Source organism: Ranitomeya imitator, chromosome 8 (genome assembly GCF_032444005.1).
Source record: "Ranitomeya imitator isolate aRanImi1 chromosome 8, aRanImi1.pri, whole genome shotgun sequence".
NCBI classification, from domain to species: domain Eukaryota; kingdom Metazoa; phylum Chordata; class Amphibia; order Anura; family Dendrobatidae; genus Ranitomeya; species Ranitomeya imitator.
In genome coordinates this window covers 8110006-8135639 of record NC_091289.1, presented here as the reverse complement: position 1 = coordinate 8135639, position 25634 = coordinate 8110006, and the positions used below count along the sequence as shown (strand labels likewise).

General features: G+C 43.8%; 1 protein-coding gene across 3 annotated transcripts in view; it reads right to left on the bottom strand.

Annotated features, from left to right (window-relative positions):
• The window catches only part of GRM7 (glutamate metabotropic receptor 7), a 478587-nt gene that overhangs the window by 23566 nt on the left and 429387 nt on the right, over positions 1-25634 (bottom strand). The window lies entirely within an intron of this gene.

Here is a 25634-nt window from a genome sequence, read left to right as displayed (position 1 = left end):
GGGAGACCAGGGCGGAGGACAGGGGGAGCATGGCATAGGATAGGGGCAACAGGACATAGGATAGGGGCAACAGGGCAGAGGACGGGAGAGCGGGGCAGAGGACGGGAGAGCGGGGCAGAGGACGGAAGAGCGGGGCAGAGGACGAGAGAGCGGGGCAGGAGACGGGAGACCAGGGCGGAGGACAGGGGGAGCATGGCATAGGATAGGGGCAACAGGACATAGGATAGGGGCAACAGGGCAGAGGACGGGAGAGCGGGGCAGAGGACGGGAGAGCGGGGCAGAGGACGAGAGAGCGGGGCAGAGGACGGAAGAGCGGGGCAGAGGACGGGAGAACGGGGCAGGAGACGGGAGAACGGGGCAGAAGACAAGGGAGCGAGGGGTCAGGGGACCAGAAACCGGGGCGGGGGACCAGAAACCTGGACTGGGGGGATCAGAGAGGACGGGAGACCGGGGCAGAGGATGGGAGAACGGGGCAGAAGACAAGGGAGAAAGGGGGTCAAGAGACCAGAACCCGGGGTGGGGGACAAGAAACCGGGACGGGGGGGGATTAGAGAGGGCGGGAGACCAGGGCATAGGACGGGTGACCGGGGCAGAGGACGGGAGATCGGGGCAGAGGACGGGAGAATGGGGCAGAGGACGGGAGAACGGGGCAGAAAACAAGGGAGAAAGGGGGTCAGGAGACCAGAAACCGGGGTGGGGGACCAGAAACCGGGACGGGGGGATCAGAGAGGACGGGAGACCGGGGCAGAGGACGGGAGAATGGGGCAGAAGACAAGGGAGCGGGGGGTCAGGAGACCAGAGATCGGGGCGGGAGACCAGAGACCGGGATAGGGGGACCAGAGACCGGGGCAGGAGACCGGAGACCAGGGTAGGGGTCCGGAGACCAGAGACCGGGGTGAGGGACAGGAAATCATAGACCGGGGCGAGGGATAGGAGACCAGAGATTGGGGTTAAAAGGGTAAAGTGGTCAAAAAATGATTTCGAAAAACTGGAGATTCAGAAGAAATTAATGTGCCCCCTAAACTGTAGACCATTATCGCTCCCTGATCCACTTCCACCTTTTCAGTCTTCAGCCCCACTTTCTCCCATCACATGCATTTTTTGCTTTCTTTTTTTTTTTTTTTGCTGAAATCTGATATGAAATTTTGAAGATAAATAAGTCCATAAAAAAGTAAATAAAAAAAAATAACAAAGTATTAAATTGTAACTATTTGACAACCTTTGCTATAGCCCTAACCCATCACTAGTCGTCAGTGCACGAGACTCCGCGCTGTTCTCACCAGACCTCTATGGCACCCAAGGTGGGATCCGATCACCATTGCATCCAGTAACATAGTAACATAGTAACATAGTTAGTAAGGCCGAAAAAAGACATTTGTCCATCCAGTTCAGCCTATATTCCATCATAATAAATACCCAGATCTACGTCCTTCTACAGAACCTAATAATTGTATGATACAATATTGTTCTGCTCCAGGAAGACATCCAGGCCTCTCTTGAACCCCTCGACTGAGTTCGCCATCACCACCTCCTCAGGCAAGCAATTCCAGATTCTCACTGCCCTAACAGTAAAGAATCCTCTTCTATGTTGGTGGAAAAACCTTCTCTCCTCCAGACGCAAAGAATGCCCCCTTGTGCCCGTCACCTTCCTTGGTATAAACAGATCCTCAGCGAGATATTTGTATTGTCCCCTTATATACTTATACATGGTTATTAGATCGCCCCTCAGTCGTCTTTTTTCTAGACTAAATAATCCTAATTTCGCTAATCTATCTGGGTATTGTAGTTCTCCCATCCCCTTTATTAATTTTGTTGCCCTCCTTTGTACTCTCTCTAGTTCCATTATATCCTTCCTGAGCACCGGTGCCCAAAACTGGACACAGTACTCCATGTGTGGTCTAACTAGGGATTTGTACAGAGGCAGTATAATGCTCTCATCATGTGTATCCAGACCTCTTTTAATGCACCCCATGATCCTGTTTGCCTTGGCAGCTGCTGCCTGGCACTGGCTGCTCCAGGTAAGTTTATCATTAACTAGGATCCCCAAGTCCTTCTCCCTGTCAGATTTACCCAGTGGTTTCCCGTTCAGTGTGTAATGGTGACATTGATTCCTTCTTCCCATGTGTATAACCTTACATTTATCATTGTTAAACCTCATCTGCCACCTTTCAGCCCAAGTTTCCAACTTATCCAGATCCATCTGTAGCAGAATACTATCTTCTCTTGTATTAACTGCTTTACATAGTTTTGTATCATCTGCAAATATCGATATTTTACTGTGTAAACCTTCTACCAGATCATTAATGAATATGTTGAAGAGAACAGGTCCCAATACCGACCCCTGCGGTACCCCACTGGTCACAGCGACCCAGTTAGAGACTATACCATTTATAACCACCCTCTGCTTTCTATCACTAAGCCAGTTACTAACCCATTTACACACATTTTCCCCCAGACCAAGCATTCTCATTTTGTGTACCAACCTCTTGTGCGGCACGGTATCAAACGCTTTGGAAAAATCGAGATATACCACGTCCAATGACTCACCGTGGTCCAGTCTATAGCTTACCTCTTCATAAAAACTGATTAGATTGGTTTGACAGGAGCGATTTCTCATAAACCCATGCTGATATGGAGTTACACAGTTATTCTCATTGAGATAATCCAGAATAACATCCCTCAGAAACCCTTCAAATATTTTACCAACAATAGAGGTTAGACTTACTGGCCTATAATTTCCAGGTTCACTTTTAGAGCCCTTTTTGAATACTGGCACCACATTTGCTATGCGCCAGTCCTGCGGAACAGACCCTGTCGCTATAGAGTCACTAAAAATAAGAAATAATGGTTTATCTATTACATTACTTAGTTCTCTTAGTACTCGTGGGTGTATGCCATCCGGACCCGGAGATTTATCTATTTTAATCTTATTTAGCCGGTTTCGCACCTCTTCTTGGGTTAGATTGGTGACCCTTAATATAGGGTTTTCATTGTTTCTTGGGATTTCACCTAGCATTTCATTTTCCACCGTCAATACCGTGGAGAAGAAGGTGTTTAATATGTTAGCTTTTTCCTCGTCATCTACAACCATTCTTTCCTCACTATTTTTTAAGGGGCCTACATTTTCAGTTTTTATTCTTTTACTATTGATATAGTTGAAGAACAGTTTGGGATTAGTTTTACTCTCCTTAGCAATGTGCTTCTCTGTTTCCTTTTTGGCAGCTTTAATTAGTTTTTTAGATAAAGTATTTTTCTCCCTATAGTTTTTTAGAGCTTCAATGGTGCCATCCTGCTTTAGTAGTGCAAATGCTTTCTTTTTACTGTTAATTGCCTGTCTTACTTCTTTGTTTAGCCACATTGGGTTTTTCCTATTTCTAGTCCTTTTATTCCCACAAGGTATAAACCGCTTACACTGCCTATTTAGGATGTTCTTAAACATTTCCCATTTATTATCTGTATTCTCATTTCTGAGGATATTGTCCCAGTCTACCAGATTAAGGGCATCTCTAAGCTGGTCAAACTTTGCCTTCCTAAAGTTCAGTGTTTTTGTGACTCCCTGACAAGTCCCCCTAGTGAAAGACAGGTGAAACTGCACAATATTGTGGTCGTTATTTCCTAGATGCCCGACCACCTGCAGATTTGTTATTCTGTCAGGTCTATTAGATAGTATTAGGTCTAAAAGTGCTGCTCCTCCAGTACAGTGATGTCCGCGTTGTATGAAGTCGCCAGAGCGGCCCCGACCCCATATAACATAACGCACCGGAGTCATTACATGATGTGATTCTGGGAATTTGGCCACAATCCTCGGTTTTCTTCCTCCACATTGTTTCCACCTCTCTGATTTATAGAAAGTGCTGCTTACCCGGATTTCACTTTCCCTCTTGTGTCTCTGGCCGCGGATCAGGACTGCGCACGGCCGTCTCACGAAACCGCAGCGCAATTAAATGGGATCTTTAAGCTGCTCTGAGTCTCTCCCTCCACAAAGAAGAACAGATGATTGATTTTATTTTCTCTAGTTCTGACCGTGCTAATCCTTTACAATTGACCAGATATTCCGATAAAAGGAGATAAAGTAAAAACCACATTGCCTTTACTTTCCTGTTGTACTTTTCCAAACTCTGTGGTAAAGAAGGAGAAGAATACAGAAACACTCTGCTACCCCTAAAGATCAAACAACTAACCCCCTCTACAGCAAAATATAAGAGGAAGAAGGAAAATGAAGAGGAGGAGGATCTCTGAGGGATTATAGCAGTAAAAGTGAAAAAAGCCGCTATAAGGCTGGTGTGCGAGAAATATCCAGACAGCCAGACAGAACTATATCCCTGTACAAACAGATCAAGAATCTCATGAGCTCTGAAGTGAGCAAAGAGTCTAATAATAGTATAATACTGCCCCTATGTACAAGAATATAACTACTATAATACTGCCCCTATGTACAAGAATATAACTACTATAATACTGCCCCTATGTACAAGAATATAACTACTATAATACTGCCCCTATGTACAAGACTATAACTACTATAATACTGCTCCCTATGTACAAGAATATAACTACTATAATACTGCCCCTATGTACAAGAATATAACTACTATAATACTGCTCCTATGTACAAGAATATAACTACTATAATACTGCCCCTATGTACAAGGATATAACTACTATAATACTGCCCCTATGTACAAGAATATAACTACTATAATACTGCTCCTATGTACAACAATATAACTACTATAATACTGCTCCTATCTACAAGAATATAACTACTATAATACTGCCCCTATGTACAAGGATATAACTACTATAATACTGTCCCTATGTACAAGAATATAACTACTATAATACTGCTCCTATGTACAAGAATATAACTACTATAATACTGCCCCTATGTACAAGAATATAACTACTATAATACTGCCCCTATGTACAAGGATATAACTACTATAATACTGTCCCTATGTACAAGAATATAACTACTATAATACTGCTCCTATGTACAAGAATATAACTACTATAATACTGCCCCTATGTACAAGGATATAACTACTATATTACTGCTCCTATGTACAAGAATATAACTACTATAATACTGCCCCTATGTACAAGGATATAACTACTATAATACTGCCCCTATGTACAAGGATATAACTACTATAATACTGCCCCTATATACAAGAATATAACTACTATAATACTGCCCCTATGTACAAGAATATAACTACTATAATACTGCCCCTATGTACAAGGATATAACTACTATAATACTGTCCCTATGTACAAGAATATAACTACTATAATACTGCTCCTATGTACAAGAATATAACTACTATAATACTGCCTCTATGTACAAGGATATAACTACTATAATACTGCCCCTATGTACAAGGATATAACTACTATAATACTGCCCCTATGTACAAGAATATAACTACTATAATACTGCCCCTATGTACAAGAATATAACTACTATAATACTGCCCCTATGTACAAGAATATAACTACTATAATACTGCCCCTATGTACAAGGAATTACATCGCACAGTTTCTGCCCCTACATCACACTGTTCTCAGATGAGGCAGCAATATCCAGGTGACTGATTCCCTTTAAGATGGGTGGTGCTTTGATTGGGGGGTACTGGGGTTATTTACTTGGGGTGCACTGATTTCGGAATACTTGTGGATTATTTTCAGGGGGCTGCAGTGACTTTGATCTTCCTGTGACACAATGTGTCAGATATAATGCTATCTGGGGGGAGGGTTTGATATTGAGGAATGGAATTTATTGCAGCACTGAGGAGTGAGGAGAACTGATTTATTTGGGGGGTCAGCAGTCACGGTGACCCTTAGATATTACAGTAAGTTGGATTCTGTGTCTCCAATGACTTCTATATCGTAATAAATAAAAAATACAAACAAACCTAAAAATACCAAGCAGATAATAGAAGATAACTCCCAGCGGAGAAACTATCTGTCCATATATCTCATCCCAGTGATGGCAACTGCGGAACTACGGATCTCAGATGTGACGGTCAGATACCATGAACCTCCGTTATATATATATATATATATATATATATATATATATATCCATTTGTCTTTTTTTATTTTTGCTCGGAAAGCTTGGTGACTGATAAACAATATGGCCACAATGATAGCGAGAAGAGAATGGCATAATTCCCACGTCCTTTAATCTCTACTGTAAGAGGTCACCATGTGACCTATTATACCCTCCATATTTAATTTGTATCAAAAATTTAGCAACTTTTCAAAATTTGTAAATTGTGAAAGGACAGAAAATATCTATCTGGAATGGATGAAAAAAAATCACATCCACATTGGTGAACTAATAATAAGAAAACATTGAAGTAGAGAATAACAAGTACAAAATAGACTTCAAGAAGGCGCAACGGAAAAGAAGAATCTGGGGTAAAACAAAAGATAAAACGTTTGTTACAATTTATCAGTTCAGGTGAATGTATCAGTCTGGAGCTGCCCAGGTGGTTTAGTTCAGAGCTTTGGATTCTAAGCTAATTCACCAACAGCCACCAGAGATTTGGAAAATCGTGAGAAATTAAGTTATAAAGTGCATTAGAAATTCGCTAAACTTTTTGTATACAATGATGAACGAGTGGCAGATTTTTACATGGGGTGGGGGTTTAGATTTCTCAAGGAAGCAGACAGATTTTTTTTATGACCTAAGCTGAAATGGATGGCGTCGGTCACCTTACCTCAACTTTGCATTCATTAAAATACTGCTATAAACTCTACAAACACCTCCTGTTCTTTGTAATCATGGCTGTCTCCTTCATCACCATTCAAGTAGTGCTTAAGAAGACAGATGGAGCCGCGGGCGCTACAGGTGACCGCCACCTCTGTGCGCTTCCAAGAAAGAGGACACAGCAGAGAACGGACAGACGGGGAGACGACACATTGTTCTAAAAGAGGTTGTAGCAGAGTACACAGACGGTGAGACGACACATTGTTCTAAAAGAGGTTGTAGCAGAGTACACACAGACGGTGAGACGACACATTGTTCTAAAAGAGGTTGTAGCAGAGAACAGACAGACGGGGAGACGACACATTGTTCTAAAAGAGGTTGTAGCAGAGAACACACAGACGGTGAGACGACACATTGTTCTAAAAGAGGTTGTAGCAGAGAACACACAGACGGTGAGACGACACATTGTTCTAAAAGAGGTTGTAGCAGAGAACAGACAGACGGGGAGACGACACATTGTTCTAAAAGAGGTTGTAGCAGAGAACACACAGACGGTGAGACGACACATTGTTCTAAAAGAGGTTGTAGCAGAGAACACACAGACGGTGAGACGACACATTGTTCTAAAAGAGGTTGTAGCAGAGTACACAGACAGTGAGACGACACATTGTTCTAAAAGAGGTTGTAGCAGAGAACACAGAGGGTGAGACGACACATTGTTCTAAAAGAGGTTGTAGCAGAGAACACACAGACGGTGAGACGACACATTGTTCTAAAAGAGGTTGTAGCAGAGAACACACAGACGGTGAGACGACACATTGTTCTAAAAGAGGTTGTAGCAGAGTACACAGACGGTGAGACGACACATTGTTCTAAAAGAGGTTGTAGCAGAGAACACAGACGGTGAGACGACACATTGTTCTAAAAGAGGTTGTAGCAGAGTACACAGACGGTGAGACGACACATTGTTCTAAAAGAGGTTGTAGCAGAGAACACAGACGGTGAGACGACACATTGTTCTAAAAGAGGTTGTAGCAGAGAACACAGACGGTGAGACGACACATTGTTCTAAAAGAGGTTGTAGCAGAGAACACAGACGGTGAGACGACACATTGTTCTAAAAGAGGTTGTAGCAGAGTACACAGACGGTGAGACGACACATTGTTCTAAAAGAGGTTGTAGCAGAGAACACACAGACGGTGAGACGACACATTGTTCTAAAAGAGGTTGTAGCAGAGAACACACAGACGGTGAGACGACACATTGTTCTAAAAGAGGTTGTAGCAGAGAACACACAAACAGTGAGACGACACATTGTTCTAAAAGAGGTTGTAGCAGAGAACAGACAAACGGTGAGATGACACATTGTTCTAAAAGAGGTTGTATCCGAGAACACACAGACGGTGAGATGACACGTTGTTCTAAAAGAGGTTGTAGTAGAGAACACAGACGGGGAGACGACACATTGTTCTAAAAGAGGTTGTATCCGAGAACACACAGACGGTGAGATGACACGTTGTTCTAAAAGAGGTTGTATCCGAGAACACACAGACGGTGAGATGACACGTTGTTCTAAAAGAGGTTGTAGTAGAGAACACAGACGGGAAGACGACACATTGTTCTAAAAGAGGTTGTATCCGAGAACACACAGACGGTGAGATGACACGTTGTTCTAAAAGAGGTTGTAGCAGAGAACAGACAGACGGTGAGACGACACATTGTTCTAAAAGAGGTTGTATCCGAGAACACACAGACGGTGAGATGACACGTTGTTCTAAAAGAGGTTGTAGTAGAGAACACAGACGGGGAGACAACACATTGTTCTAAAAGAGGTTGTAGCAGAGAACACAGACGGGGAGACGACACATTGTTCCAAAAGAGGTTGTAGCAGAGAACGGACAGACGGGGAGACGACACATTGTTCTAAAAGAGGTTGTAGCAGAGAACACACAGACGGTGAGACGACACGTTGTTCTAAAAGAGGTTGTAGCAGAGAGCACAAAGGGTGAGACGACACATTGTTCTAAAAGAGGTTGTAGCAGAGAACGGACAGACGGGGAGACGACACATTGTTCTAAAAGAGGTTGTAGCAGAGAACAGACAGACGGGGAGACGACACATTGTTCTAAAAGAGGTTGTAGCAGAGAACAGACAGACGGGGAGACGACACATTGTTCTAAAAGAGGTTGTAGTAGAGAACAGACAGACGGGGAGACGACACATTGTTCTAAAAGAGGTTGTAGCAGAGAACACACAGACGGTGAGACGACACGTTGTTCTAAAAGAGGTTGTAGCAGAGAACACAGAGGGTGAGACGACACATTGTTCTAAAAGAGGTTGTAGCAGAGAACGGACTGACGGTGAGACGACACATTGTTCTAAAAGAGGTTGTAGCAGAGAACACACAGACGGTGAGACGACACATTGTTCTAAAAGAGGTTGTAGCAGAGAACACAGAGGGTGAGACGACACATTGTTCTAAAAGAGGTTGTAGCAGAGAACAGACAGACGGTGAGACGACACATTGTTCTAAAAGAGGTTGTATCCGAGAACACACAGACGGTGAGATGACACGTTGTTCTAAAAGAGGTTGTAGCAGAGAACACAGACGGGGAGACGACACGTTGTTCTAAAAGAGGTTGTAGTAGAGAACACAGACGGGGAGAAAACACATTGTTCTAAAAGAGGTTGTAGCAGAGAACACAGAGGGTGAGACGACACATTGTTCTAAAAGAGGTTGTAGCAGAGAACACAGAGGGTGAGACGACACGTTGTTCTAAAAGAGGTTGTAGTAGAGAACACAGACGGGGAGAAAACACATTGTTCTAAAAGAGGTTGTAGCAGAGAACACAGAGGGTGAGACGACACATTGTTCTAAAAGAGGTTGTAGCAGAGAACACAGAGGGTGAGACGACATATTGTTCTAAAAGAGGTTGTAGCAGAGAACACAGAGGGTGAGACGACACATTGTTCTAAAAGAGGTTGTAGCAGAGAACGGACAGACGGGGAGACGACACATTGTTCTAAAAGAGGTTGTAGCAGAGAACACAGAGGTTGAGACGACACATTGTTCTAAAAGAGGTTGTAGTAGAGAACACAGACGGGGAGACGACACATTGTGCTAAAAGAGGTTGTAGCAGAGAACACAGACGGTTAGACGACACATTGTTCTAAAAGAGGTTGTAGTAGAGAACACACAGACGGGAGACGACACATTGTTCTAAAAGAGGTTGTAGCAGAGAACAGACAGACGGTGAGACGACACATTGTTCTAAAAGAGGTTGTAGCAGAGAACACAGAGGGCGAGACGACACATTGTGCTAAAAGAGGTTGTAGCAGAGAACAGACAGACGGTGAGACGACACATTGTTCTAAAAGAGGTTGTATCCGAGAACACACAGACGGTGAGATGACACATTGTTCTAAAAGAGGTTGTAGCAGAGAACACAGACGGGGAGACGACACATTGTTCTAAAAGAGGTTGTAGCAGAGAACACAGACGGGGAGACGACACATTGTTCTAAAAGAGGTTGTAGCAGAGAACACAGACGGGGAGACGACACATTGTTCTAAAAGAGGTTGTAGCAGAGAACACAGACGGGGAGACGACACATTGTTCTAAAAGAGGTTGTAGCAGAGAACACAGACGGGGAGACGACACATTGTTCTAAAAGAGGTTGTAGCAGAGAACACAGAGGGTGAGACGACACATTGTTCTAATAGAGGTTGTAGTAGAGAACACAGACGGGGAGACGACACATTGTTCTAAAAGAGGTTGTAGCAGAGAACACAGAGGGTGAGACGACACATTGTTCTAAAAGAGGTTGTAGCAGAGAACACAGACGGGGAGACGACACATTGTTCTAAAAGAGGTTGTAGCAGAGAAAACAGAGGGTGAGACGACACATTGTTCTAAAAGAGGTTGTAGCAGAGAACACAGAGGGTGAGACGACACATTGTTCTAAAAGAGGTTGTAGTAGAGAACACAGATGGGGAGACGACACATTGTTCTAAAAGAGGTTGTAGCAGAGAACACAGACGGTGAGACAACACATTGTTCTAAAAGTGGTTGTAGTAGAGAACACAGACGGGGAGACGACACATTGTTCTAAAAGAGGTTGTAGCAGAGAACACAGAGGGTGAGACGACACATTGTTCTAAAAGAGGTTGTAGCAGAGAACACAGAGGGTGAGACGACACATTGTTCTAAAAGAGGTTGTAGCAGAGAACACACAGACGGTGAGACGACACATTGTTCTAAAAGAGGTTGTAGCAGAGAACACACAGACGGTGAGACGACACATTGTTCTAAAAGAGGTTGTAGCAGAGAACACACAGACGGGGAGACGACACATTGTTCTAAAAGAGGTTGTAGCAGAGAACACACAGACGGGAGACGACACATTGTTCTGAAAGAGGTTGTAGCAGAGAACACAGACGGTGAGACGACACATTGTTCTAAAAGAGGTTGTAGCAGAGAACACACAGACGGTGAGACGACACATTGTTCTAAAAGAGGTTGTAGCAGAGAACACACAGACGGTGAGACGACACATTGTTCTAAAAGAGGTTGTAGCAGAGAACACACAGACGGAGAGACGACACATTGTTCTAAAAGAGGTTGTAGCAGAGAACACACAGACGGTGAGACGACACATTGTTCTAAAAGAGGTTGTAGTAGAGAACACAGACGGGGAGACGACACATTGTGCTAAAAGAGGTTGTAGCAGAGAACACAGACGGTTAGACGACACATTGTTCTAAAAGAGGTTGTAGTAGAGAACACACAGACGGGAGACGACACATTGTTCTAAAAGAGGTTGTAGCAGAGAACAGACAGACGGTGAGACGACACATTGTTCTAAAAGAGGTTGTAGCAGAGAACACAGAGGGCGAGACGACACATTGTGCTAAAAGAGGTTGTAGCAGAGAACAGACAGACGGTGAGACGACACATTGTTCTAAAAGAGGTTGTATCCGAGAACACACAGACGGTGAGATGACACATTGTTCTAAAAGAGGTTGTAGCAGAGAACACAGACGGGGAGACGACACATTGTTCTAAAAGAGGTTGTAGCAGAGAACACAGACGGGGAGACGACACATTGTTCTAAAAGAGGTTGTAGCAGAGAACACAGACGGGGAGACGACACATTGTTCTAAAAGAGGTTGTAGCAGAGAACACAGACGGGGAGACGACACATTGTTCTAAAAGAGGTTGTAGCAGAGAACACAGACGGGGAGACGACACATTGTTCTAAAAGAGGTTGTAGCAGAGAACACAGAGGGTGAGACGACACATTGTTCTAATAGAGGTTGTAGTAGAGAACACAGACGGGGAGACGACACATTGTTCTAAAAGAGGTTGTAGCAGAGAACACAGAGGGTGAGACGACACATTGTTCTAAAAGAGGTTGTAGCAGAGAACACAGACGGGGAGACGACACATTGTTCTAAAAGAGGTTGTAGCAGAGAAAACAGAGGGTGAGACGACACATTGTTCTAAAAGAGGTTGTAGCAGAGAACACAGAGGGTGAGACGACACATTGTTCTAAAAGAGGTTGTAGTAGAGAACACAGATGGGGAGACGACACATTGTTCTAAAAGAGGTTGTAGCAGAGAACACAGACGGTGAGACAACACATTGTTCTAAAAGTGGTTGTAGTAGAGAACACAGACGGGGAGACGACACATTGTTCTAAAAGAGGTTGTAGCAGAGAACACAGAGGGTGAGACGACACATTGTTCTAAAAGAGGTTGTAGCAGAGAACACAGAGGGTGAGACGACACATTGTTCTAAAAGAGGTTGTAGCAGAGAACACACAGACGGTGAGACGACACATTGTTCTAAAAGAGGTTGTAGCAGAGAACACACAGACGGTGAGACGACACATTGTTCTAAAAGAGGTTGTAGCAGAGAACACACAGACGGGGAGACGACACATTGTTCTAAAAGAGGTTGTAGCAGAGAACACACAGACGGGAGACGACACATTGTTCTGAAAGAGGTTGTAGCAGAGAACACAGACGGTGAGACGACACATTGTTCTAAAAGAGGTTGTAGCAGAGAACACACAGACGGTGAGACGACACATTGTTCTAAAAGAGGTTGTAGCAGAGAACACACAGACGGTGAGACGACACATTGTTCTAAAAGAGGTTGTAGCAGAGAACACACAGACGGAGAGACGACACATTGTTCTAAAAGAGGTTGTAGCAGAGAACACACAGACGGTGAGACGACACATTGTTCTGAAAGAGGTTGTAGCAGAGAACACACAGACGGTGAGACGACACATTGTTCTAAAAGAGGTTGTAGCAGAGAACACACAGACGGTGAGACGACACATTGTTCTAAAAGAGGTTGTAGCAGAGAACACACAGACGGGAGACGACACATTGTTCTAAAAGAGGTTGTAGCAGAGAACAGACAGACGGTGAGACGACACATTGTTCTAAAAGAGGTTGTAGGAGAGAACACATAGAAGGTGAGAAGACACATTGTTCTAAAAGAGGTTGTAGCAGAGAACACACAGACGGTGAGACGACACATTGTCCTAAAAGAGGTTGTAGCAGAGAACACACAGACGGTGAGACGACACATTGTTCTAAAAGAGGTTGTAGCAGAGAACACAGACGGCGAGACGACACATTGTTCTAAAAGAGGTTGTAGCAGAGAACAGACAGACGTGGAGACGACACATTGTTCTAAAAGAGGTTGTAGCAGAGAACAGACAGACGGGGAGACGACACATTGTTCTAAAAGAGGTTGTAGTAGACAACAGACAGACGGGGAGACGACACATTGTTCTAAAAGAGGTTGTAGCAGAGAACACACAGACGGTGAGACGACACGTTGTTCTAAAAGAGGTTGTAGCAGAGAACACAGAGGGTGAGACGACACATTGTTCTAAAAGAGGTTGTAGCAGAGAACGGACTGACGGTGAGACGACACATTGTTCTAAAAGAGGTTGTAGCAGAGAACACACAGACGGTGAGACGACACATTGTTCTAAAAGAGGTTGTAGCAGAGAACACAGAGGGTGAGACGACACATTGTTCTAAAAGAGGTTGTAGCAGAGAACAGACAGACGGTGAGACGACACATTGTTCTAAAAGAGGTTGTATCCGAGAACACACAGACGGTGAGATGACACGTTGTTCTAAAAGAGGTTGTAGCAGAGAACACAGACGGGGAGACGACACGTTGTTCTAAAAGAGGTTGTAGTAGAGAACACAGACGGGGAGAAAACACATTGTTCTAAAAGAGGTTGTAGCAGAGAACACAGAGGGTGAGACGACACATTGTTCTAAAAGAGGTTGTAGCAGAGAACACAGAGGGTGAGACGACATATTGTTCTAAAAGAGGTTGTAGCAGAGAACACAGAGGGTGAGACGACACATTGTTCTAAAAGAGGATGTAGCAGAGAACGGACAGACGGGGAGACGACACATTGTTCTAAAAGAGGTTGTAGCAGAGAACACAGAGGTTGAGACGACACATTGTTCTAAAAGAGGTTGTAGTAGAGAACACAGACGGGGAGACGACACATTGTGCTAAAAGAGGTTGTAGCAGAGAACACAGACGGTTAGACGACACATTGTTCTAAAAGAGGTTGTAGTAGAGAACACACAGACGGGAGACGACACATTGTTCTAAAAGAGGTTGTAGCAGAGAACAGACAGACGGTGAGACGACACATTGTTCTAAAAGAGGTTGTAGCAGAGAACACAGAGGGTGAGACGACACATTGTTCTAATAGAGGTTGTAGTAGAGAACACAGACGGGGAGACGACACATTGTTCTAAAAGAGGTTGTAGCAGAGAACACACAGACGGTGAGACGACACATTGTTCTAAAAGAGGTTGTAGCAGAGAACACACAGACGGGGAGACGACACATTGTTCTAAAAGAGGTTGTAGCAGAGAACACACAGACGGTGAGACGACACATTGTTCTGAAAGAGGTTGTAGCAGAGAACACAGACGGTGAGACGACACATTGTTCTAAAAGAGGTTGTAGCAGAGAACACACAGACGGTAAGACGACACATTGTTCTAAAAGAGGTTGTAGCAGAGAACACACAGACGGTGAGACGACACATTGTTCTAAAAGAGGTTGTAGCAGAGAACACAGACGGCGAGACGACACATTGTTCTAAAAGAGGTTGTAGCAGAGAACAGACAGACGTGGAGACGACACATTGTTCTAAAAGAGGTTGTAGCAGAGAACAGACAGACGGGGAGACGACACATTGTTCTAAAAGAGGTTGTAGTAGACAACAGACAGACGGGGAGACGACACATTGTTCTAAAAGAGGTTGTAGCAGAGAACACACAGACGGTGAGACGACACGTTGTTCTAAAAGAGGTTGTAGCAGAGAACACAGAGGGTGAGACGACACATTGTTCTAAAAGAGGTTGTAGCAGAGAACGGACTGACGGTGAGACGACACATTGTTCTAAAAGAGGTTGTAGCAGAGAACACACAGACGGTGAGACGACACATTGTTCTAAAAGAGGTTGTAGCAGAGAACACAGAGGGTGAGACGACACATTGTTCTAAAAGAGGTTGTAGCAGAGAACAGACAGACGGTGAGACGACACATTGTTCTAAAAGAGGTTGTATCCGAGAACACACAGACGGTGAGATGACACGTTGTTCTAAAAGAGGTTGTAGCAGAGAACACAGACGGGGAGACGACACGTTGTTCTAAAAGAGGTTGTAGTAGAGAACACAGACGGGGAGAAAACACATTGTTCTAAAAGAGGTTGTAGCAGAGAACACAGAGGGTGAGACGACACATTGTTCTAAAAGAGGTTGTAGCAGAGAACACAGAGGGTGAGACGACATATTGTTCTAAAAGAGGTTGTAGCAGAGAACACAGAGGGTGAGACGACACATTGTTCTAAAAGAGGATGTAGCAGAGAACGGACAGACGGGGAGACGACACATTGTTCTAAAAGAGGTTGTAGCAGAGAACACAGAGGTTGAGACGACACATTGTTCTAAAAGAGGTTGTAGTAGAGAACACAGACGGGGAGACGACACATTGTGCTAAAAGAGGTTGTAGCAGAGAACACAGACGGTTAGACGACACATTGTTCTAAAAGAGGTTGTAGTAGAGAACACACAGACGGGAGACGACACATTGTTCTAAAAGAGGTTGTAGCAGAGAACAGACAGACGGTGAGACGACACATTGTTCTAAAAGAGGTTGTAGCAGAGAACACAGAGGGTGAGACGACACATTGTTCTAATAGAGGTTGTAGTAGAGAACACAGACGGGGAGACGACACATTGTTCTGAAAGAGGTTGTAGCAGAGAACACACAGACGGTGAGACGACACATTGTTCTAAAAGAGGTTGTAGCAGAGAACACACAGACGGGGAGACGACACATTGTTCTAAAAGAGGTTGTAGCAGAGAACACACAGACGGTGAGACGACACATTGTTCTGAAAGAGGTTGTAGCAGAGAACACAGACGGTGAGACGACACATTGTTCTAAAAGAGGTTGTAGCAGAGAACACACAGACGGTAAGACGACACATTGTTCTAAAAGAGGTTGTAGCAGAGAACACACAGACGGTGAGACGACACATTGTACTAAAAGAGGTTGTAGCAGAGAACACACAGACGGGGAGACGACACATTGTTCTAAAAATGGTTGTAGCAGAGAACAAACAGCCGGTGAAACAAAACATTGTTCGAAAAGAGGTTGTAGCAAAGAACACTAAGGAGGGACAACACATAGTTTTGAAACAGGTTGTAGCAGAGAATACCCAGATGGGGAGACGACACATTGTTCTAAGCTTTCTATATGACAAAGGTGCGATGAGACAAAAAGTCTGCGACACAGAATGTTAGAAGCCTTTCATTAAAGCCTCTTCGGCTAGGTACACATGGAGATTTTTTTTAAACAGTTATTTGGAGCAGTTTTGCTCCAAAAATCACATAACTACACTTGAAGCACTCGTCCTAATCGTATCTTCAGCATTTTGAGCATTTTTTCTCCACTTCAGGTTTTGGAAAATGCCTGATGGAAACTATAAAGCGCTTGTCACGTCTCTGAAGCGGCTCCGGTGGAATCTGCTCCAAACAAGGCAACACTTCAGGAAATAACAATCTTCCAAAACAAATGACTACGTTCCCACAATGAGATTTTGGTGCGTTGTTGATGCTGCGTATTTTTGCTGTATTAAAAACGCAGTGTCTTACAGTTGTAGCAAATGGATGGAATTTATAGAAATCTCATGCCCACTGTACTTCAATATACTGCTGTGTAGTCTGCTGTGCGTTTTTCAAATCCGCAGCATGTCAATTTCTCTTGCGGGTACACAGAGTTTTCTGTGCGGATTTACATTAGATGTGAAAAATCCGCAGCAAAAAAAACGTACAATGTGTTTTTAGTGCATTTCCACAGTGGAAAACATCAAAACCACATGTTGTCCGCATCCAAGTATAGCAAAAAACCAAGAAGTATAAAAAACAAAGCAGCTTTATTTAAAGCACGCGACACAAACAGAGACAAAAACAAAGCATCATGTAAAAAACATGCACGTAACCTACGGTAATTTAAATAATAGGTGCAGAAATTCTGCAACATCAACAAGGAACCAAGAAGCTCATTGTGGGAACGTAGCTGTAATGGCGGCAACTAGAAAACTCGCCATTTTTCACTGCCTCAAAAAACTCTGTATCCTCAGAGCCTTATGTTACCTCTGTAAGAGGCGATGGAGGTGATCAGATGTTATTTTTGGTGCTTGAAAAAAAAAGTTTCCTTGTGGATAAAACTTTTGATCATGTAACAACTTTATAAAACCAAAAGTCTGCAGAGTGGAAAAGATCCCGGTGATGATGACAATGGGTGCGATAGATGTCAGTGCTGGTCTTCATCTATTTATATGGGGGTCACATGAAATGTCGGGGGACTTCTAGATTCCCTCTTGAAGGGTTTTTACAGGACTCCATTTGCTACATCCGCTCACAATGCAGAACGTGACCTTACAGATATTGCTGCTCTGTCATGTAGGAGTTACCGGAAAACATCCCCCCAGTTAAAAAAGGGTGATATGTCATTGCTAAATATTGCTGCAAGCACACCCCATCCAGATAAGAGGCCATCCTAATGTATGCGCTATACAGCCGTGACACGAAGGTGACGGGCACAAGGGGGCATTCTTTGCGTCTGGAGGAGAGAAGGTTTTTCCACCAACATAGAAGAGGATTCTTTACTGTTAGGGCAGTGAGAATCTGGAATTGCTTGCCTGAGGAGGTGGTGATGGCGAACTCAGTCGAGGGGTTCAAGAGAGGCCTGGATGTCTTCCTGGAGCAGAACAATATTGTATCATACAATTATTAGGTTCTGTAGAAGGACGTAGATCTGGGTATTTATTATGATGGAATATAGGCTGAACTGGATGGACAAATGTCTTTTTTCGGCCTTACTAACTATGTTACTATGTTATATGAGGGACCCCCCGATTCCGGTGTCTTATCAGCAAACTCACCCATGAACCCAATATAGTAAAATATAGGGAAACTATACATTTTCTTTTCTTTACTAATCCATGGGACATCTTGGATCTTATACTCCAATCACATCCAAAGCTGTATTCAGAAATCCATTGTTTGCCTAGGACCAGATTGCAGTCCATTGTGGGGGCTCGGATTCCAAGGAGGTAGAGAGACAACTGACCTGTGACATGACGGTCTATGGCAGTGATCCCCAACCTGCAGTATACACACTACAACTGATATCCTGGGGCTGGGCATGCTGGGAGTTGAAGTTTTGCAATAACTGGAGAGCTGCAGCTTGGCGATCAGAGCTCTTTGAAGTTCAGGTAAACTTTGGCAACTTCTTAGTCACAGTATATAGCGTTTGCTTTGGATGTGACTAGTGCATAATGCACAATGTAATACAAGCACATCCAAAGCTGCATTTAGATTGATGGCTACTTGCTTTTGCAGCAAAAGGACAGTGATATCAGTTACCGTATGTCACATAACCATCTATTGCAGTGATCACCACCTGATGCATGAATACTACAACTCCCAGCAAGCTCTGATAGCAACAGCTTGTGTAACAGCTGGAGAAATCCAAGCTGGAGATCAGAAAACCTGTACTTTACAAGCAACGTCAAACAGATTCTTGTCAGCTGCTTTGGATGTAACTAGAGAATAAAACAAGATAAACAGTAGCTCAAAGTCAGCTCAAAATAATAGCTTGCAGATTTAACAAAGTTTTTACATAGATTTCCGCCGGAGCTCAACAATCCTCCCTCTTCTCTGTTCTTTTCCGCACCTTTAATAAATGTATCTTTATCCAAAACCATTTGCAGAAGCATTTGGAGTTTTATTCCTCCCTGAAAGCGACATAATAACATTCAGAAAACCTAAACCTCAGCATTTATGCAGGAAAAATAAAAATGTACAAAGTCCCAAACTGCATTGTAGGTAAATCAGCAAATACGACGATGTGGAGAGCACAACGGCGCGGCTCCGTGTAACCCCTCATTAGGCTCCCGTATCCCCTCATTAGGCTCCCGTATCCCCTCATTAGGCCGCGTCCTGCAGTGTAAATAATAGGGGTCTCTGGTAGCAGCGTGGGTTAATTAACTGACGTATGGAGAGGTGAGCAGAACAATTTAGTAAGTTCAGAAGTCATCAGATTCCCCTCGATATGAGTCCCAGAATCAACATGAAGCAAATACCAGAAGTTCCTGAAGTTACGGAATGAGAAAATCTGCAAAGAAAATCACAAACAAGAACAAAAAGCAATAAAAACACAAATTATGTTTTGCGAATATAGCGCCATCATATTCCGCTACGATTTACAGTCATTTCATCCTCTAATTACAGCTAGAGCTGCATTTTTGGAGGTTTACTGATGTTATTATTGAGGACAGTTAGGCCGGCGTCACACATGGCGTAAGACAATACGGTCCATATATTACGGCCGTAATACGCTGAAAAGTCCCCAAAATAGTGGTCCGTATCTCATCCGTAGGCAGGGTGTGTCAGCGTATTTTGCGCATGGCATCCTCCGCATGTAATCCGTATGGCATCCGTACTGCGTGTTTTTCTCGCAGGCTTGCAAAACCAACATACGGCTATACAAGGGATCCATGTGTTAAAAAAAAAAAATTATATATATATATATATATATATATACTGTCTATATATATATATATATATATATATATATATATATACGTGTGTGTCATTAGACACATATATGTATATATATTATTACTTCATACAGCGCTAGATAGCTTTAAAGCCGGTAATTCAATTACCGGCTTTTGCTATCTCCTTCCTAAACCCAACATGATATGAGACATGATTACATACAGTAAACCATCTCATATCCCCATTTTTTTTTGCATATTCCACACTACTAATGTTAGTAGTGTGTATATGCAAAATTTGGCCGTTCTATCTACTAAATTAAAGGGTTAAATGGCGGAAAAAATTGGTGTGGGCTCCCGCGCAATTTTCTCCGCCAGAGTAGTAAAGCCAGTGACCGAGGGCAGATATTAATAGCCTGGAGAGGGTCCACGGTTATTGCCCCCCCCCCCCCCCCCGGCTAAAAACATCTGCCCCCAGCCACCCCAGAAAAGGCACATCTGGAAGATGCGCCTATTCTGGCACTTGGCCACTCTCTTCCCATTCCCGTGTAGCGGTGGGATATGGGGTAATGAAGGGTTAATGTCACCATATTATGATGGAATATAGGCTGAACTGGATGGACAAATGTCTTTTTTCGGCCTTACTAACTATGTTACTATGTTACTATGTTACCTTGCTATTGTAAGGTGACATTAAGCCAAATTAATAATGGAGAGGCGTCAATTATGACACCTATCCATTATTAATCCAATAGTAGTAAAGGGTTAAAAACAACAACACACAAACACATTATTAAAAATTATTTTAATGAAAAAATCACAAAGGTTGTTGTAATAATTTATTCTACGCTCAATCCACTCACTGAAGACCCTCGATCTGTAACAAAGTCAAAATAATAAACCAACAATATCCTTACCTTCCGAAGATCTGTAATGTCCAACGATGTAAATACATCTGAAGGGGTTAAAATATTTTGCAGCCAGGAGCTTTGCTAATGCAACGTTGTTCGTGGCTGCAAAACCCCTGGGAATGAAGGTAAAGTAGGTCAATTACCTATATTTACCTACATTTGCGGTGAGGCGCCCTCTGCTGGTTGTTCCTAGATCGTGGGAACTTTACTAGAAAGCTCCCAGGCTCGAGTTCATATGAGGACAACCAGCAGAGGGCGCCTCTTATGAACTCGAGCCAGGGAGCTTTCTAGGAAAGTTCCCACGATCTAGGGACAACCAGCAGAGGGCGCCTCACCGCAAATGCAGGTAAATATAGGTCATTGACCTACTTTACCTTCATTCCCCGGGGTTTTGTAGCCACGAACAACGTTGCATTAGCAAAGCTCGTGGCTGCAAAATATTTTAACACCTTCAGATGGATTTACATCGTTGGACATTACAGATCTTTGGAAGGTAAGGATATTGTTGGTTTATTATTTTGACTTTGTTACAGATCGAGGGTCTTCAGTGAGTGGATTGAGCGTAGAATAAAATATTACAACAACCTTTGTGATTTTTTCATTAAAATAATTTTTAATAATGTGTGTGTGTTTTTTTTAACCCTTTACTACTATTGGATTAATAATGGATAGGTGTCATAATTGACGCCTCTTGTTATGACCTGGTGGTCAGGACAATAATGGACCTGGTAGTTAAGAGCACACAGAATGACCTGATAGTTACTGATAATATAGGACGAGCTCTGGGACGTGGGAACTCTGCTGACCGCAATCCCTAATCCTATCAACCACACTAGAAATAGCCGTGGATTGCTCCTAACGCTCCCTATGCAACTCGACACAGCCTAAGGAACTAGTTAGCCCTAAAGATAGAAAAATAAAGCCTACCTTGCCTCAGAGAAATTCCCCAAAGGAAAAGGCAGCTCCCCACATATAATGACTGTGAGTAAAGATGAAAATACAAACACAGAGATGAAATAGATTAAGCAAAGTGAGGCCCGACTTACTGAACAGACTGAGGATAGGAAAGGTAGCTTTGCGGTCAGCACAAAAACCTACAAAAAGACCACGCAGAGGGCGCAAAAAGACCCTCCGCACCGACTCACGGTGCGGAGGCGCTCCCTCTGCGTCCCAGAGCTTCCAGCAAGCAAGAACAATCAAAATAGCAAGCTGGACAGAAAAATAGCAACCAGAGGAAAACAAGCAGTCACTTAGCTTCTGCTGGGAAGACAGGTCACAAGAACGATCCAGGAGTGAACTAGACCAATACTGGAACATTGACAGGTGGCATGGAGAAAAGATCTAAGTTTAGTTAAATAGAGCAGCCAGCTAACGAATTAACCTCGTCACCTGTGGAAGGAAACTCAGAAACACCCACAGCCACCAGAGAAAGTCCATGGACAGAACCAGCCGAAGTACCATTCATGACCACAGGAGGGAGCCCGACAACAGAATTCACAACAATACCCCCCCCCCCTTGAGGAGGGGTCACCGAACTCTCACCAGAGCCCCCAGGCCGACCAGGACGAGCCAAATGAAAGGCACGAACCAGATCGGCAGCATGAACATCAGAGGCAAAAACCCAGGAATTATCTTCCTGACCATAACCCTTCCACTTGACCAGGTACTGGAGTTTCCGTCTCGAAATACGAGAATACAAAATCTTCTCCACCACATACTCCAACTCCCCCTCAACCAACACCGGGGCAGGAGGATCAATGGATGGAACCACAGGCGCCACGTATCTCCGTAACAACGACCTATGGAACACATTATGGATGGCAAAAGAAGCAGGAAGGGCCAAACGAAATGACACAGGATTGATAACCTCAGAAATCTTATACGGACCAATGAAACGAGGCTTAAACTTAGGAGAGGAAACCTTCATAGGAACATAACGAGACGACAACCAAACCAAATCCCCAACACGAAGTCGGGGACCCACACAACGCCGGCGGTTAGCGAAACGTTGAGCCTTCTCCTGGGACAATGTCAAATTGTCCACCACATGAGTCCAAATCTGCTGCAACCTATCCACCACAGTATCCACACCAGGACAGTCCGAAGACTCAACCTGCCCTGAAGAGAAACGCGGCTGGAAACCAGAATTGCAGAAAAACGGCGAAACCAAAGTAGCCGAGCTAGCCCGATTATTAAGGGCAAACTCAGCCAACGGCAAAAAGGACACCCAATCATCCTGATCAGCAGAAACAAAGCATCTCAGATATGTTTCCAAAGTCTGATTAGTTCGTTCGGTTTGGCCATTTGTCTGAGGATGGAAAGCCGAGGAAAAAGACAAATCAATGCCCATCCTAGCACAAAAAGATTGCCAAAACCTCGAAACAAACTGGGAACCTCTGTCAGAAACGATGTTCTCCGGGATACCATGTAAACGAACCACATGCTGGAAAAATAATGGCACCAAATCAGAGGAGGAAGGCAATTTAGACAAAGGTACCAAATGGACCATCTTAGAAAAGCGATCACAAACCACCCAAATGACCGACATCTTTTGAGAGACGGGGAGATCCTAAATAAAATCCATAGAAATATGCGTCCAGGGCCTCTTCGGGACCGGCAAGGGCAAAAGCAACCCACTGGCACGAGAACAGCAGGGCTTAGCCCGAGCACAAGTCCCACAGGACTGCACAAAAGAACGCACATCCCGTGACAAAGACGGCCACCAGAAGGATCTAGCCACCAAATCTCTGGTACCAAAGATTCCAGGATGCCCAGCCAACACTGAAGAATGAATCTCAGAGATAACTCTACTCGTCCATTTATCAGGGACAAACAGTTTCTCTGCTGGGCAACGGTCAGGTCTATCAGCCTGAAATTTTTGCAGCACCTGCCGCAAATCAGGGGAGATGGCAGACAAAATTACCCCCTCTTTGAGAATACCCGCCGGCTCAGGAACACCCGGAGAGTCAGGCACAAAACTCCTTGACAGGACATCAGCCTTCACATTCTTAGAGCCCGGAAGGTACGAAACCACAAAATCAAAACGGGAGAAAAATAACGACCATCGAGCCTGTCTCGGATTCAACCGTTTGGCAGACTCAAGATAAGTCAAATTCTTGAGATCTATCACCAAAAAACAAATCAGGAATTGGAATCCTAGGCTCTGACATCGGATTCTGAACCACAAAATCTTGAATGTTTTGTACACTTATAGCGAGATTATCCATCAAAGAGGACAGACCTTGAATGTCCATATCTACACCTGTGTTCTGAACCACCCAGATGTAAAGGGGAAAAGAGAGACAAAACACACTGCAAAGAAAAAAAATGGTCTCAGAACTTCTCTTATCCCTCTGTTGAGATGCATTAGTACTTTGGGCCACCTGTACTGTTATGACCTGGTGGTCAGGACAATAATGGACCTGGTAGTTAAGAGCACACAGAATGACCTGATAGTTACTGATAATATAGGACGAGCTCTGGGACGTGGGAACTCTGCTGACCGCAATCCCTAATCCTATCAACCACACTAGAAATAGCCGTGGATTGCTCCTAACGCTCCCTATGCAACTCGACACAGCCTAAGGAACTAGCTAGCCCGAAAGATAGAAAAATAAAGCCTACCTTGCCTCAGAGAAATTCCCCAAAGGAAAAGGCAGCCCCCCACATATAATGACTGTGAGTAAAGATGAAAATACAAACACAGAGATGAAATAGATTAAGCAAAGTGAGGCCCGACTTACTGAACAGACTGAGGATAGGAAAGGTAGCTTTGCGGTCAGCACAAAAACCTACAAAAGACCACGCAGAGGGCGCAAAAAGACCCTCCGCACCGACTCACGGTGCGGAGGCGCTCCCTCTGCGTCCCAGAGCTTCCAGCAAGCAAGAACAATCAAAATAGCAAGCTGGACAGAAAAATAGCAACCAGAGAAAAACAAGTCGTCACTTAGCTTCTGCTGGGAAGACAGGTCACAAGAACGATCCAGGAGCGAACTAGACCAATACTGGAACATTGACAGGTGGCATGGAGAAAAGATCTAAGTGGAGTTAAATAGAGCAGCCAGCTAACGAATTAACCTCGTCACCTGTGGAAGGAAACTCAGAAACACCCACAGCCACCAGAGAAAGTCCATGGACAGAACCAGCCGAAGTACCATTCATGACCACTGGAGGGAGCCCGACAACAGAATTCACAACAGCCTCTCCATTATTAATTTGGCTTAATGTCACCTTAAGCAAGGTGGCATTAACCCTTCATTACCCCATATCCCACTGCTACATGGGAATGGGAAGAGAGTGGCCAAGTGCCAGAATAGGCGCATCTTCCAGATGTGCCTTTTCTGGGGTGGCTGGGGGCAGATGTTTTTAGCCGGGGGGGGGGGGGGGGGGGGCAATAACCATGGACCCTCTCCAGGCTATTAATATCTGCCCTCAGTCACTGGCTTTACTACTCTGGCGGAGAAAATTGCGCGGGAGCCCATGCCAATTTTTTCCGCCATTTAACCCTTTAATTTAGTAGATAGAACAGCCAAATTTTGCACATACACACTACTAACATTAGTAGTGTGGAATATGCAAAAAAAAGGTGATATGAGATGGTTTACTGTATGTAAACCATGTCACAAATCATGTCGGGTTTAGGAAGGAGAAAGCAAAAGCCGGTAATTGAATTACCGGCTTTAAAGCTATCTAGCGCTGTATGAAGTAATAATATATATACATATGTGTGTCTCACTAACATATATATATATATATATATATATATATATACCTATTCTATGTGTACACATTTATTCTACCTATTCTTCTGTAAGCTGTCAGTGTGATTTTACTGTACACCGCACTGAATTACCGGCTTTTCTCTCTAACAC